A 15,923-nucleotide genomic window follows, 5' to 3' on the forward strand; every position below is an offset into this window, starting at 1 on the left:
AGCCCAAGGTCACCCAGCTGGTTGCATATGTGGGAGCGCAGAATCGAACCTGGCATGCCAGATTAGAAGTCTGCACTCCTAACCACTACACCAAACTGGCTCTCATAAATACCCATAGCGATGTTGCCAAAGGATGGTAGCTCATTCATTACATACATGTCCTTTCAGCTACACAACTGTGATTTGAAGAATTCATTATACAACTCCTTACCATCATATCATGATGCAAATAGAATCTAAATGCGAATGGTATTATTGTAAACTACCTAAAATTCCGAAACTATGTCAACAACCATTTTTAGTAATGATAACCTGATTCAATAGAATCTACCTTCTGAAACCCACAAATGTTTAGGTTATATATACCCTTAGCGATTTTGCTGTGATTTGAAGGATTCAATATACATCTCCGTACCATGATATCATGAAGCAAATAGAATCTAAATATGAATGGTATTATTGCATACATTCCATTTCATTCATTGCATACGTTCCATTTCATTCTGAAATACACATATATTTACATCTCACTACTATATCTTGAACTATGTTTAGTAATTATAACGTGATTCAATAGAACCTAACTTCACGTGGATGGTCTTATCACAAACTAACTTATTTAAGTTCTCTAGTATTCTGAAACCCAGAAATGTTCAGGTTGTAAATACCCTTAGCGATGTTGCCAAAGGATGGTAGCTCATTCATTACATACATGTGCTCCCAGCTTTACAACTGTGATTTTAAGAATTATACAACTCCTTACCATGATATCATGAAGCAAATAGAATCTAAATATGAATGGTATTATTGCATACATTCCATTTCATTCATTGCATACGTTCCATTTCATTCTGAAATACACATATATTTACATCTCACTACTATATCTTGAACTATGTTTAGTAATTATAACGTGATTCAATAGAACCTAACTTCACGTGGATGGTCTTATCACAAACTAATTTATTTAAGTTCTCTAGTATTCTGAAACCCAGAAATGTTCAGGTTGTTAATACAGGTTGTTTCAGAATTTTAGGGAATTTTAGGTATACAATAATACCATTCACATTTAGATTCTATTTGCATCATGATATCGTGGTAAGGAGTTATATAATGAATTACTCAAATCACAGTTGTACAGCTGGGAGCACATGTATGTAATGAATGACTTACAATCCTTTGGCAACATCGCTAAGGGTATATACAACCTAAACATTTGTGGGTTTCAGAATTGTAGGGAAGTTAGTTTGTAATAAGACCATCCACATGAAGGTAGATTCTATTGAATCAGGTTATAATTACTAAAAATCGTTGTTGACATAGTAGTGAGATGTAACTATATGTGTATTTCAGAATGAAATGGAATGTATGCAATGAATGTGCTACCAATATTATATACATCCTAAACATTGGAGTGTTTCAGAATTTTAGGGAATTTTAGGAATACAATAATACCATTCACATTTAGATTCTATTTGCATCATGATATCATGGTAAGGAGTTATATAATGAATTACTCAAATCACAGTTGTACAGCTGGGAGCACATGTATGTAATGAATGAGCTACAATCCTTTGGCAACATCGCTAAGGGTATATACAACCTAAACATTTGTGGGTTTCAGAATTGTAGGGAAGTTAGTTTGTAATAAGACCATCCACATGAAGGTAGATTCTATTGAAACAGGTTATAATTACTAAAAATGGTTGTTGACATGTAACTATATGTTGACATGTTGAGATGTAACTATATGTGTATTTCAGAATGAAATGGAATGTATGCAATGAATGTATACAGCCTGGGCAGTACCCCCCATGCCATCAGCCAACACACTGGCACAAAGCTACCACTGTGCCTGAAGTGACAGTTCCTGAAGGGGGAATCCCACTAGCCATTTCTTGTGCCCTGCGAAAGGCTATCCTGGTCCCATATCGAGACAGCTCAGTCCCTGCTCCCCTCAAGCCTCTGGCTCCTTGATGTCCTATAGCCGAGGCCTCGAGCGTCTGAATACGGGCAGCACGCTGCCGCGCGGCTGAGCTTGCGCCCGCCCTCTGAGCGGACCCCTGCCATTCCCTCGGCCTAACTGAAGGCGAGCGGCCCAACTCCCAACGGCCCACAGGCCACGCTCATTCAGATCGGGCCGCTGCGCGACGTCCCGGGGCCATGCTCTGCCCGCTTACTCTGCCCGTTTTTTTTTTAAATTCTAATCAGGCCGCTAAGCTCTCCCCAGGCTTTATTTTTTTTTTTTTTTTTAGTTCACGGGCCGCGGCAAGCACCATACATGTGCTCCCAGCTGTACAACTGTGATTTGAGGAATTCATTATATAACTCCTTACCATGATATAATGATGCAAACAGAATCTAAATGTGAATGGTATTATTGTATACCTAAAATACCCTAAAATTCTGAAACACTCAAATTAGTATGTATATAATATTCGCTAGCTCCACCAGGGGCCCCCTGGGGTTTCGGGGGGGGATGGGGCCCATTCTCTCATTATGGTTTCCGTTCATGGGGGATCCCGGGGGGGGCTCTCAGGGCAAGCGACGGGTGGGGTTTTGCAGGGACCGTATGCGGAGGTTGGTGGGGGCAGGGCAACCGGTCGTTCTGCCTCCCGGCTGTCCGCCGCACGGGCTCCGGCAACCCGGCCCTCAGCCGCGCAATCGTCGGGCCGGGGGGGTTCCCGGAACTTCCCTACAATTCTGAAACCCAGAAATGTTTAGGTTGTATATACACATAGCGATGTTTCGAAAGGATTATTCAATACGTGCTCCCAGCTGTAAAACTGTGTTTTGAAGAATTCATAATACATCTCCTTACCATGATATCATAAAGCAAATAGAATCTAAATGTGAATGGTATTATTGTAACACTCCAATGTTTAGGATGTATATAATATAGGTAGTACATTCATTGCATACATTCCATTTCATTCTGAAATCTCACTACTATGTCAACAGCCATTTTTAGTAATGATAACCTGATTCAATAGAACCTACCTTCATGTGGATGGTCTTATCACAAACTAACTTACTTAAGTTCTCTAGTATTCTGAAACACAGAAATGTTCAGGTTGTAAATACCCTTAGCGATGTTGCCAAAGGATGGTAGCTCATTCATTACGTACATGTGCTCCCAGGTGTACAACTGTGATTTGAAAAATCACACATTGGCAATAGCACATTCATTGGCAATATCGCTAAGGGTATAAACAACCAGAACATTTCTGGGTTTCAGAATACTAGAGAACTTAAATAAGTTAGTTTGTGATAAGACGATCCACGTGAAGTTAGGTTCTATTGAATCACGTTATAATTACTAAACATCGTTCAAGATATAGTAGTGAGATGTAAATATATGTGTATTTCAATATGAAATGGAATGTATGCAATGAATGTGCTACTAATATTATATACATCCTAAACATTTGAGTGTTTCAGAATTGTAGGGAATTTTAGGTATACAATAATACCATTCACATTTAGATTCTATTTGCATCATGATATCATGATAAGGAGTTGTATAATGAATTCCTCAAATCACAGTTGTACAGCTGGGAGCACATGTATGTAATGAATGAGCTACCATCCTTTGGGAACATCGCTAAGGGCGAATGGGACTTACCCCGGGCGCGTTTGCCGTCGCGGGGAAGCCCTCGCCGAAGAAAGCAGGGCAGGGACTGCAAGTCCCAACGAGCCCTGGGGCGGCATCCGGCAGCGCGGCGGAGTACGGCTGGGGAAGGTGGGGACCGTTTCGGTTCTTCCCAGCCTCCTCTGCCCGCGCCTTATTTGGGAAGCGGCTAAGAGGCTTCTGTGTCTTTCCCGCTTCTCTGCCGCCGCGATTGGAGCTGCTTTTAGGAGCTCCAGTCTAGGCCCAGCGTGAGAGGAATCCAGGGAGGGAATTTACTCGGGAGGAGACCCGAGTGTTGAAAAAGAAAAAACCTCACAGTGTTTGGCGGCTGTGGCGCTTGCAGCGGCTCGTGAACTAAAAAAAAAGAAAGCCTGGGGAGAGCTTAGCGGCCTGAATCGAATTAAAAAAAAAAACGGGCAGAGTAAGCGGGCAGAGCATGGCCCCGGGACGTCGCACAGCGGCCCGATCCAAACGGGCGCGGCCTGTGGGCCGTTGGGAGTTGGACCGCTCGCCTTCAAATAGGCCGAGGGAGAGTGTGATTCCCCCTTCAGCAACTGTCACTTCAGCCAGAGTGGTAGCTTGTGGCCAGTGTGTTGGCTGATGGCACGGGGGGTACAGCCCAGGCTACGGGGGGCCCAACCATTCTGACAGGGGCGAGAGAAGGTGGCCAGACCCAGGTTTTTCCACTTCAGTCCAGTGAAAGTGGACAGTCTGCTCCCTCATCAGAGGGTCCAGGTGGTGTTTGGTGGCAAGGGTGGGGGAATTCAACCCCCGTCCAATGGTGCCCATCGATTGGCCAAGGCACGGTGCAGCTTGGGGAGCTCATTCTGGTTGGCCTACGATTGGGAGTCAGGCTGCGTGGACCTAATGGGGGTTTGTAAGCCACATGGCCTGGGGTGGGGATGCAGGCAAATTGGCCCCAGCCATACTTGCAGGGGCCCTTGTCAGGTCAACAGCTGGGAAGTCCTGGGGTGCGGTTACTTGCACCCCAGGGCATGGGGGGGCCTGTGAGCTGTCCCATAAGGGGAGCCAGTTTCAGCTCACCAGGGGCCCGGTGCTTCCAGGCAGTCAAATGTTATTTTTCAAAGCCAGCAGTTGGCTCCTACTGACTAGGTGGCTGCGGTGGGGCAGGTGAATCAAGCTCCAGCTCCGTCGCCATTGATTGGGGTCTCAGGTACTGTATCCGAAGAAGGGCAAGTTCTGCCTTCCACTACGGCACCTGTTCCTGGGGCATCTGTTCCAGGGCAAGCATTGGTGACAGCGTCCTGGACGAGCCAAGAGGCAGGAAGCCCAGGAAGCATGGGCATGGCAGGCGCTCTGGGGCGAGCTCATCTAGTGAGTCCTCATCTTCCGAGGATGAGATGGTAGTGGGCCAAAAGGACGTTGCATATTGGCTTCAATGTTCATTCTTGCCTTTTTTGGGGGCTTTCGGAGCTCTGAGCTTGTATAGGGGTCCCGTTCGAGCACAGGCGATCAAGCAGTTGCGAGGGGGGATGTGCACCTCACTGACGAGGAGCTGCATATCACCGTTCATCGTTCAAAAACAGATCAGCTGTGCTGACACTCCTTGCCCGGTTAGTTTCCCCCAAAAAGGTTGATGTTGCCCGCAAAAACGTCAACGAAATAGTTGCCAAGTTCCTAGTTCCGGAAGGCGGTGTATGCATCCCACAACCTGACATTTGTCATCGTTTATGGGCCCTGTATAGGGCAGATGGAGTTCATGTCTCCGAATGGGGGATGGACTTGTGGTTGGATGATTTGCGGCACGCCCTGTTGAGCGTTCCCAGTTTGTAAGAGAGTTGGTGGGAGCGCGAGGATGGGAAGAACCCATCCCCTTGTTCTGTGGCGGGTTTTGGGCATGGGGGAAGAACCATTGGCAAGCAATCCCAGCCTGCGTGCTGGCATGCTTTTGTGGGGGGCCTCCGTAAGAGGCTGTGGGTAAGCGGTGCAGGAAGGCCATCACTCATGGAGGATGAGCTGGGAGGGCAGATCCGCATTTCCGGGTGGCCTGGAACCCGGCAGAGGTTCACGCCTCAACGGGTTCCCAAAAGGTGGTCACCTCCCCGTTATTGGGGGCACGGGTAGCCCAGTGGGGTGTTGGAGGGCCTCGTGCATACCTGATGAAGTAGTGTGTGGCTGCCTTGTGGCCAGGCGACCACAAGAGGGCTGGTTGCGTTCTGCCCCATGCTGGTCAACGCTCTATTGTTCAATAAAAGTTGTGGCCTGTTTAACGCAATTAGGTGTTTGTTGGTTTCTTTGGCAAAAGTATTCCCATGTATTTACAACCGGAACATTTCTGGGTTTCAGAATACTAGAGAACATAAGTAAGTTAGTTTGAGATAAGACCATCCAAATGAAGGTAGGTTCTATTGAATCACGTTATAATTACTAAACATAGTTCAAGATATAGTAGTGAGATGTAAATGTATGTGTATTTCAGAATGAAATGGAATGTATGCAATGAATGTGCTTCCAATATTATATACATCCTAAACATTCGTTTCAGATATTTCGGGAATTGTAGGTATATTACAATAATGCGATTCACATTTAGATTCTATTTGCTTCATGGTATCATGGTAAGGAGATGTATAATGAATTCTTCAAATCACAGTTGTACAGCTGGGAGCACATGTACGTAATGAATGAGCTACCATCCTTTGGCAACATCGCTAAGGGTATTTACAACCTGAACATTTCTCGGTTTCAGAGTACTAGAGAACTTAAGTTGGTTTGTGATAAGACCATCCACATGAAGGTCAGTTCTATTGAATCACGTTACAATTACTAAACATAGTTTAAGATATAGTAGTGAGATGTAAATGTATGTGTATTTCAGAATGATATGGAATGTATGCAATGAATGTGCTACTAATATTATATACATCCTAAACATTTGAGTGTTTCAGAATTTTAGGGAATTTCAGGTAGTTTACAATAATACCATTCACATTTAGATTCCATTTGCTTCATGATATCATGGAAAGGATATGTATAATGAATTCTTCAATTCACAGCTTGGAGCACATGTACGTAATGAATGAGCTACAATCCTTTGGCAACATCGCTATACATATACAACCTAAACAGTTGTGGGTTTAAGAATAGTAGGGAAGTTAGGTTGTAATAAGACCATGCAAGGTAGATTCTATTGAATCAGGGTATAATTACTAAAAATGGTTGTTGACATAGTAGTAAGATGTAACTCTATGTGTATTACAGAATGAAATGGAATGTATGCAATGAATGTGCTACCAATATTATATACATCCTAAACATTTGTTTCAGATATTTCGAGAATTGTAGGTAGATTACAATAATGCCATTCATCTTTACATTCTATTTGCTTCATGATACCATGGTAAGGAGATGTATAATGAATTCTTCAAATCACAGTTGTACAGCTGGGAGCACGTATTGAATGAGCTACCGTCCTTTAGCAACATCGCTAAGGGTATATACAACTTAAACATTTGTGGGTTTCAGAATACTAGGGAAATTAGTTTGCAATAAGACCATCCTCATGAAGGTAGATTCTGTTGAATCAGGTTATAATTACTAAAAATGGTTGTTGACATAGTAGTGAGATGTAACTATATGTGTATTTCAGAATGAAATAGAATTTATGCAATGAATGTGCTACTAATATTATATACATCCTAAACATCTAAGTGTTTCAGAATTTTAGGGACTTTTAGGTAGTTTACAATAATACCATTCGCATTTATATTCTATTTGCATCATGATATCGAGGTAAGGAGTTGTATAATGAATTCTTCAAATCACAGTTGTACAGCTGGAAACACATGTACGTAATGAATGAGCAACCATCCTTTGGCAACATCGCTAAGTGTATATACAACCTGAACATTTCTCGGTTTCAGAGTACTAGAGAACTTAAGTTCGTTTGTGATAAGACCATCCACATGAAGGTAAGTTCTATTGAATCACGTTACAATTACTAAACATAGTTTAAGATATAGTAGTGAGATGTAAATGTATGTGTATTTCAGAATGAAATGGAATGCATGCAATGAATGTGCTACCAATATTATATACATACTAACTATTTGAGTGTTTCACAATTTTAGGGAATTTTAGGTATACAATAATACCATTCACATTTAGATTCTATTTGCATCATGATATCATGGTACGGAGTTGTATAATGAGTTCTTCAAATCACAGTTGTACAGCTGGGAGCTCATGTACGTAATGAATCAGCTACCATCCTTTGGCAACATCGCTAAGGGTATTTACAACCTGAACATTTCTGGGTTTCAGAATACTAGATAACTTAAGTAAGTTAGTTTGTGATAAGACCATACAAGGTAGATTCTATTGAATCAGATTATAACTACAAAAAATGGTTGTTGACATAGTAGTGAGATGTAACTATATGTGTATTACAGAATGAAATGGAATGTATGCAAGGCATGTCCTTCCAATATTATATACATCCTAAACATTTGTTTCAGATATTTCGGGAATTGAAGGTATATTACAATAATGCCATTCACATTTAGATTCTATTTGCTTCATGATACGATGGTAAGGAGAATAAGCTACCATCCTTTCGAAACATCGCTAAGTGTATATACAACCTAAACATTTGTGGGTTTCAGAATTGTAGGGAAGTTCCGGGAACCCCCCCGGCCCGACGATTGCGCGGCTGAGGGCCGGGTGGCCGGAGCCCGTGCGGCGGACAGCCGGGAGGCAGAACGACCGGTTGCCCTGCCCCCACCAACCTCCGCTTACGGTCCCTGCAAAACCCCACCCGTCGCTTGCCCTGAGAGCCCCCCCGGGATCCCCCATGAAGGGAAACCATAATGAGAGAATGGGCCCCATCCCCCCCCCGAAACCCCAGGGGGCCCCTGGTGGAGCTAGCGAATATTATATACTTACTAATTTGAGTGTTTCAGAATTTTAGGGTATTTTAGGTATACAATAATACCATTCACATTTAGATTCTGTTTGCATCATTATATCATGGTAAGGAGTTGCGAGTTTGCGCCGTTTTCTTGGACAGAGGTCTAACCACCAGCAGAGAAGTGATCACTCACCAACACAGCCAAGTTGTTGCAAATCATTTACAGTGATTTATTTACAGCCAGCATCCAGCAATACATTTAGCAGAGTTTCAGAATGTCCTGCTTAGCTCTCAGTGAAGAAGGCAGAGAAGAAAAACACAGTGCATACTCCATATATACAGTTTAACAGCCAATCACAACAGTGCTGACTCACTCAGGTAATTTGCCACAGGTGCAACACCTTATTACATCATCCCAATGCATTCCTATGGAGACTCAGGCTGACAACTAGAGACATGCCCTTACATGCCTGGACATGCCCCTGGAATCCATTGCATTGACATACGTTTATAGCAGTGGCTGTATGATCAATACTTGACTGCCATATACTGACACACCTCCTCAGGCATGTATTGATCACTCCTGGATGTGTCACTTTCCCCTTCAGCCACCATGCGCAAGGCTTTGCACAGTTGGATAAATCTATCCACACTTAGCGCCTTCGTAAAGATATCTGCTACATTGTTTTCTGATTTGCAATGTTCCAACGTTACTAAGTTCTTCTTTACAGTTTCTCTTACATTCTGGTAACGAATGGTTATATGTTTACTGCGGGATTTTATTCCTTTGTCAACAGCCAGCTGGGTGGCTGCCGTACTGTCACAATACACCTTTATTGGCAATGGTGCATTAACGTCAAAATCTGTTAAGACTTGATTTAACCATTCAACCTGTAAGCACAATTCACTTAAAGCAGAGAACTCAGCCTCACATGTACTTGTGGCCACGTGTGATTGTTTCAATGCTTTCCAAATTATTAGAGCACCAGACACATAAATTGCGATCCCTGATGTGGATTTTCCATTGAGGTCACCCCAACTTGCATCACTAAACGCCCACACCCTTGGATTATTATCCACACTTAGAGATAGCTTAAGGTGTACCGTACCTTTAAGATATCTAAGTATGCGTTTTGCTGCTACCCAGTCTCTCATTGTTGGACAGGAACATCGCTGACACAACAAATGAGTGGCATAGTATATATCTGGCCTACACCAAGTAGCTATATATAGCAAAGAGCCCACGAGCGATTGGAAGGTTGTCACATCTTCCAACATCGCACCCTCTGGGTCTTTTAGATAGCTAGTGGTTATTGGAGAATTTACAGCCTTCGCTTCCAACATGTTAAACCTCTCCAGTAACTTTAGTATTTTCTTCCCTTGGAACATTTCATAGCCACCCTGGCCATCCTGGGATATGTCAACACCTAGGTAATGCTCCACATTGCCCAGATGCTTGACCTTAAACAGTTGTTCTGTTGTTTTCACAAACCAATCAACTTGTTGCTCCGTGTTGTACAGAAATGCTAAATCATCCACGAAACACAGCAAATAGCAATTAGACCCAAACAATTGTATTTTATACATGCATACGTCACCTATACATTGTTTGAAACCAACACTGAGTAGTGCCTCATCAAGACATTTTCTCCATAAAAATGCTGATTGATGAAGTCCATACAACGCCTTGTTTATTTTTAAGACCTTGTGTTTGTCTTCCCCTTCAAAACCAGGGATCTGGGTCATAAATATGTTTTCTGTTACCCTTGCATTCAAGTAAGCAGTAACAAAATCTGCATGATGTATTCTCATTCGATTTTGGCTTGCCTTTAGCAATGCCACTCTTAGCGTTTCTGCACGTAATGTGCTGGCAAATGTCTGGTCATAGTCTGAGTGTTTACATTGACTAAAACCACGAGCGACCAGACGGGCTTTTCTTAGGATTGTGCCGTCTGCTAACCGTTTGAGCTTGTAAATCCATCTGCAAGATATCACCTTTTTCCCTGCTGGCAAACACATAGAAGTAAACACTTCATTTTCAATTAAAGATTTGTACTCAGTCTCCATTGCCTGAACCCAGGCCTCTCTCTCAGACTTGTCCAGAGACATGACTGCTTCATAATTCTCCGGTTCAGCATAGACGTTATTGATATAACCGTACCTCTGAGGTGGTCTTCCTTTTGTGGTACGCTCTGACACCCTAGGAAGCACTCTTTCACCTCCTTCTGCTTGAGCAGAATCTTGTCTGTCAGCGGGAGACGAGGGAGTAGCCTCTTGCTTGATTTCCGTTTGGCCTTCAGAGCCATCTGTTAGTGGGAGAGATACCTTACCAGGGAAATCATTTGCATGAATCCTTGGCCAGCCCTCACTCTCACAAAAACCAGCTGAGCGACTGAAGCTCAAGGAATTATTTTGGTTTAGAAACCGATAGCTTTTCATACTGTTTTGGTAACCCAGAAAGGTTAGCTTCTGAGCTCTGTCCTTCCCTTTTCTACGTTTTGTTAGTGGTACATTTACCCAGGCTTTAGTGCCAAACACCCGCAGATGGTCTAGGTCTGGGTTTTTGGAGTATAAAACCCTGTACGGTATATTTTGTATACTGCTCGTCCATAGACGGTTTACCACATAGCATGCATTTTTTAATGCTTCAGCCCAATACCCCATGTTTAACCCTGAGTCCTTTATCATTGATAACATCATGGTTTGTAGGACTGCCCCACGTCTCTCAGCCAGCCCGTTTTCTTGTGGGGTTGCCACATTAGCCACCCTATGCTCTATACCTTTGGCCTTAAGCCACTTTGTGAACTCTAGTGACATAAATTTGCCTCCCATGTCTGTTTGGAACGCAGCCATTTCCAAACCCAGTTGCTTTTCAACCCTTTTAAGCCAATATTTGGTGGTCTGAAACACCTCGGATTTATGTTTTAATATATACAACCAGCTGAATCTACTATAGTTATCAGTGTAAACGACCGCGAAACGGTTTTTTGATAAACTAGGCTGATAAGGGCCGATAACATCACAATGCACCAATTCCAAGGCTCTTATAGTCATTCTAGAGCTCTTTTTGGCTACAGGGAAAGCTTTGGATTTGGTTTGTTTACAGATGTCACAGTCCAAAAACGCATCACATTTTTGTACTTCATCCCTGCCTAACATAGCCAGTGTTTTGTTTATGACATAGAAACTGGCGTGGCCTAGGCGCCTATGAAGAAGGTGGATACATTTCTCATGGGGATTTTTGTTCAGGACCGCTTGTGCTTTAGCAGACTCATTTACGATCCTGTAAACATCATTATGCACCTAAAATTCTGAAACAACCTGTATTAACAACCTGAACATTTTTGGGTTTCAGAATACTAGAGAACTTAAATAAGTTAGTTTGTGATAAGACCATCCACGTGAAGTTAGGTTCTATTGAATCACGTTATAATTACTAAACATAGTTCAAGATATAGTAGTGAGATGTAAATATATGTGTATTTCAGAATGAAATGGAACGTATGCAATGAATGAAATGGAATGTATGCAATATTTAGATTCTATTTGCTTCATGATATCATGGTACGGAGATGTATATTGAATCCTTCAAATCACAGCTTGGAGCACATGTACGTAATGAATGAACTACCATCCTTTAGAAGAAGAAGAAGAAGAAGAGTTGGTTCTTATATGCCGCTTTTCCCTACCCGAAGGAGGCTCAACGCGGCTTACAGTCGCCTTCCCATTCCTCCCCCCACAACAGACACCCTGTGAGGTGGGTGAGGCTGAGAGAGCCCTGATATCACTGCCCGGTCAGAACAGTTTTATCAGTGCCGTGGCGAGCCCAAGGTCACCCAGCTGGCTGCATGTGGGGGAGCGCAGAATCGAACCTGGCTCGCCAGATTAGAAGTCCGCACTCCTAACCACTACACCAAACTGGCTCTTTAGCAACATCGCTAAGGGTATATATAACCTAAACATTTGTGGGTTTCAGAATTGTAGGGAAGTTAGTTTGAAATAAGACCATGCAAGGTAGATTCTATTGAATCAGGTTATCATTACTAAAAATGGTTGTTGACATAGTTTCAGAATTTTAGGGAATTTTAGGTAGTTTACAATAATACCATTAACACTTAGATTCTATTTGCATCATGATATGATGGTCAAGGTAAAGGTAAAGGTATCCCCTGTGCAAGCACCAAGTCATGTCTGACCCTTGGGGTGACGCCCTCTACCGTTTTCATGGCAGACTCAATACGGGGTGGTTTGCCAGTGCCTTCCCCAGTCATTACCGTTTCCCCCCAGCAAGCTGGGTACTCATTTTACCGACCTCGGAAGGATGGAAGGCTGAGTCAACCTTGAGCCGGCTGCTGGGATTGAACTCCCAACCTCATGGGCAAAGCTTTCAGGCGGCTGCCTTACCACTCTGCGCCACAAGAGGCTCTATGATGGTAAGGAGTTGTATAATGAATTCTTCAAATCACAGTTGTGTAGCTGAAAGCACATGCACGTAATGAATGAGCTACCATCCTTTGGCAACATCGCTATGGGTATTTATGAGAGCCAGTTTGGTGTAGTGGTTTGGAGTGCAGACTTCTAATCTGGCATGCCAGGTTCGATTCTGCGCTCCCACATATGCAACCAGCTGGGTGACCTTGGGCTCGCCACGGCACTGATAGAGCTGTTCTGACCGAGCAGTAATATCAGAGCTCTCTCAGCCTCACCCACCCCACAGGGTGTCTGTTGTGGGGAGAGGAAAGGGAAGGCGACTGTAAGCCGCTTTGAGCCTCCTTCGGGTAGGGAAAAGCGGCATATAAGAACCAACTCTTCTTCTTCTTCTTACAACCTGAACATTTTTGGGTTTCTGAATACTAGAGAACTTAAGTTAGTTTGTGATAAGACCATCCACATGAAGGTAGGTTCTATTGAATCACGTTATAATTACTAAACATAGTTCAAGATATAGTAGTTAGATGTAAATAGATGTGTATTTCAATATAAAATGGAATGTATGCAATGAATGTGCTACTAATATTATATACATCCTAAACATTTGAGTGTTTCAGAATTGTAGGGAAGTTAGTTTGTAATAAGACCATACAAGGTAGATTCTATTGAAACAGGTTATAATTACTAAAAATGGTTGTTGACATAGTAGTGAGATGTAACTATATGTGTATTTCAGAATGAAATGGAATGTATGCAATGAATGTGCTACCAATATTATTGTGGTTTGCAAACCCCAATAGGGACTCCCCATCATGGCCCAACCAGACTGGGCTCCCCCAAGCTGGGCTCCACCAAGCTACACCGTGCCTTGGACAATCGATGGGCACCATTGGGCGGGGGTTGAATTCCCCCACCCTTGCCACCAACCACCACCTGGACCCTCTGATGAGGGAGCAGACTGTCCTCTTTCACTGGACTGAAGTGGAAAAACTTGGGTCTGGCCACCTTGTCTTGCCCCTGTCAGAAGTGCTGGGCCCCCCGCAGCCTGGGCTGTACCCCCCGTGCCATCAGCCAACACACTGGCCACAAGCTACCACTGTGGCTGAAGTGACAGTTGCTGAAGGGGGAATCCCACTAGCCAGTTCTTGTGCCCTGCGAGAGGCTCTCCTGGTCCCATATCGAGACAGCTCAGTCCCTGCTCCCCTCAAGCCTCTGGCTCCCTGATGTCCTATAGCCGAGGCCACGAGCATCTGAATAGGGACTCCGGAAGTTCCGGGAACCCCCCCGGCCCGACAATTGCGCGGTTGAGGGCCGGGTGGCCGGAGCCCATGCGGCGGACAGCCGGGAGGCAGAACGACCGGGTGCCCTGCCCCCACCAACCTCCGCGTACGGTCGCTGCAAAACCCCACCCGTCGCTTGCCCTGAGAGCCCCCCCCGGGATCCCCCATGAAGGGAAACCATAATGAGAGAATGGGCCCCATCCCCCCCTCGAAACCCCAGGGGGCCCCTGGTGGAGCTAGCGAATATTATATACATACTAATTTGAGTGTTTCAGAATTTTAGGGTATTTTAGGTATACAATAATACCATTCACATTTAGATTCTGTTTGCATCATTATATCATGGTAAGGAGTTGTATAATGAATTCCTCAAATCACAGTTGTACAGCTGGGAGCACATGTATGTACTGAATGAGCTACCATCCTTTGGGAACATCGCTAAGGGCGAATGGGACTTACCCCGGGCGCATTTGCTGTCGCGGGGAAGCCCTCGCCGAAGAAAGCAGGGCAGGGACTGCAAGTCCCAACGAGCCCTGGGGCGGCATCCAGCAGCGCGGCGGAGGACGGCTGGGGAAGGTGGGTGCCGTTTCGGTTCTTCCCAGCCTCCTCTGCCCGTGCCTTATTTGGGAAGCGGCTGAGAGGCTTCTGTGTCTTTCCCGCTTCTCTGCCGCCGCGATTGGAGCTGCTTTTTGGAGCTCCGGTCCACGCCCAGCGTGAGAAGAATCCAGGGAGGGAATTTACTCGGGAGGAGACCCGAGTGTTGAAAAAGAAAAAAACCTCACAGTGTTTGGCAGCTGTGGTGCTTGCCGCGGCCCGTGAACTAAAAAAAAAAAAAAGCCTGGGGAGAGCTTAGCGGCCTGATTAGTATTAAAAAAAAACAAAAACGGTCAGAGTAAGCGGGCAGAGCATGGCCCCGGGACGTCGCGCAGTGGCCCAATCTGAACGGGCGCGGCCTGTGGGACGTTGGGAGTTGGGCCGCTCGCCTTCAATTAGGCCGAGGGAAAGGCAGGGGGCCGCTCAGAGGGCGGGCGCAAGCTCAGCCGCGCGGCAGCGTGCTGCCCCTATTCATACGCTCGAGGCCTCGGGTATAGGACATCAAGGAGCCAGAGGCTTGAGGGGAGCAGGGACTGAGCTGTCTCGATATGGGGCCAGGAGAGCCTTTCGCAGGGCACAAGAACTGGCTAGTGGGATTCCCCCTTCAGGAACTGTCACTTCAGCCACAGTGGTAGCTTGTGGCCAGTGTGTTGGCTGATGGCATGGGGGTACAGCCCAGGCTGTATACATTTATTGCATACATTCCATTTCATTCTGAAATACACATATAGTTACATCTCACTACTATGTCAACAACCATTTTTAGTAATTATAACCTGTTTCAATAGAATCTACCTTCATGTGGATTGTCTTATTACAAACTACAATTCTGAAACCCACAAATTTTTAGGTTGTATATACACTTAGCGATGTTTCGAAAGGATGGTAGCTTATTCAATACGTGCTCCCAGCTGTACAACTGTGATTTGAAGAATTCATAATACATCTCCTTACCATGATATCATGAAGCAAATAGAATCTAAATGTGAATGGTATTATTGTAACACTCCAATGTTTAGGATGTATATAATATAGATAGTACATTCATTGCATACATTCCATTTCATTCTGAAATCTCACTACTCACAACAGCCATTTTTAGTAATGATAACCTGAT

The sequence above is a fragment of the Paroedura picta genome, chromosome 8 (genome assembly GCF_049243985.1).
Source record: "Paroedura picta isolate Pp20150507F chromosome 8, Ppicta_v3.0, whole genome shotgun sequence".
In the NCBI taxonomy this organism is placed as follows: domain Eukaryota; kingdom Metazoa; phylum Chordata; class Lepidosauria; order Squamata; family Gekkonidae; genus Paroedura; species Paroedura picta.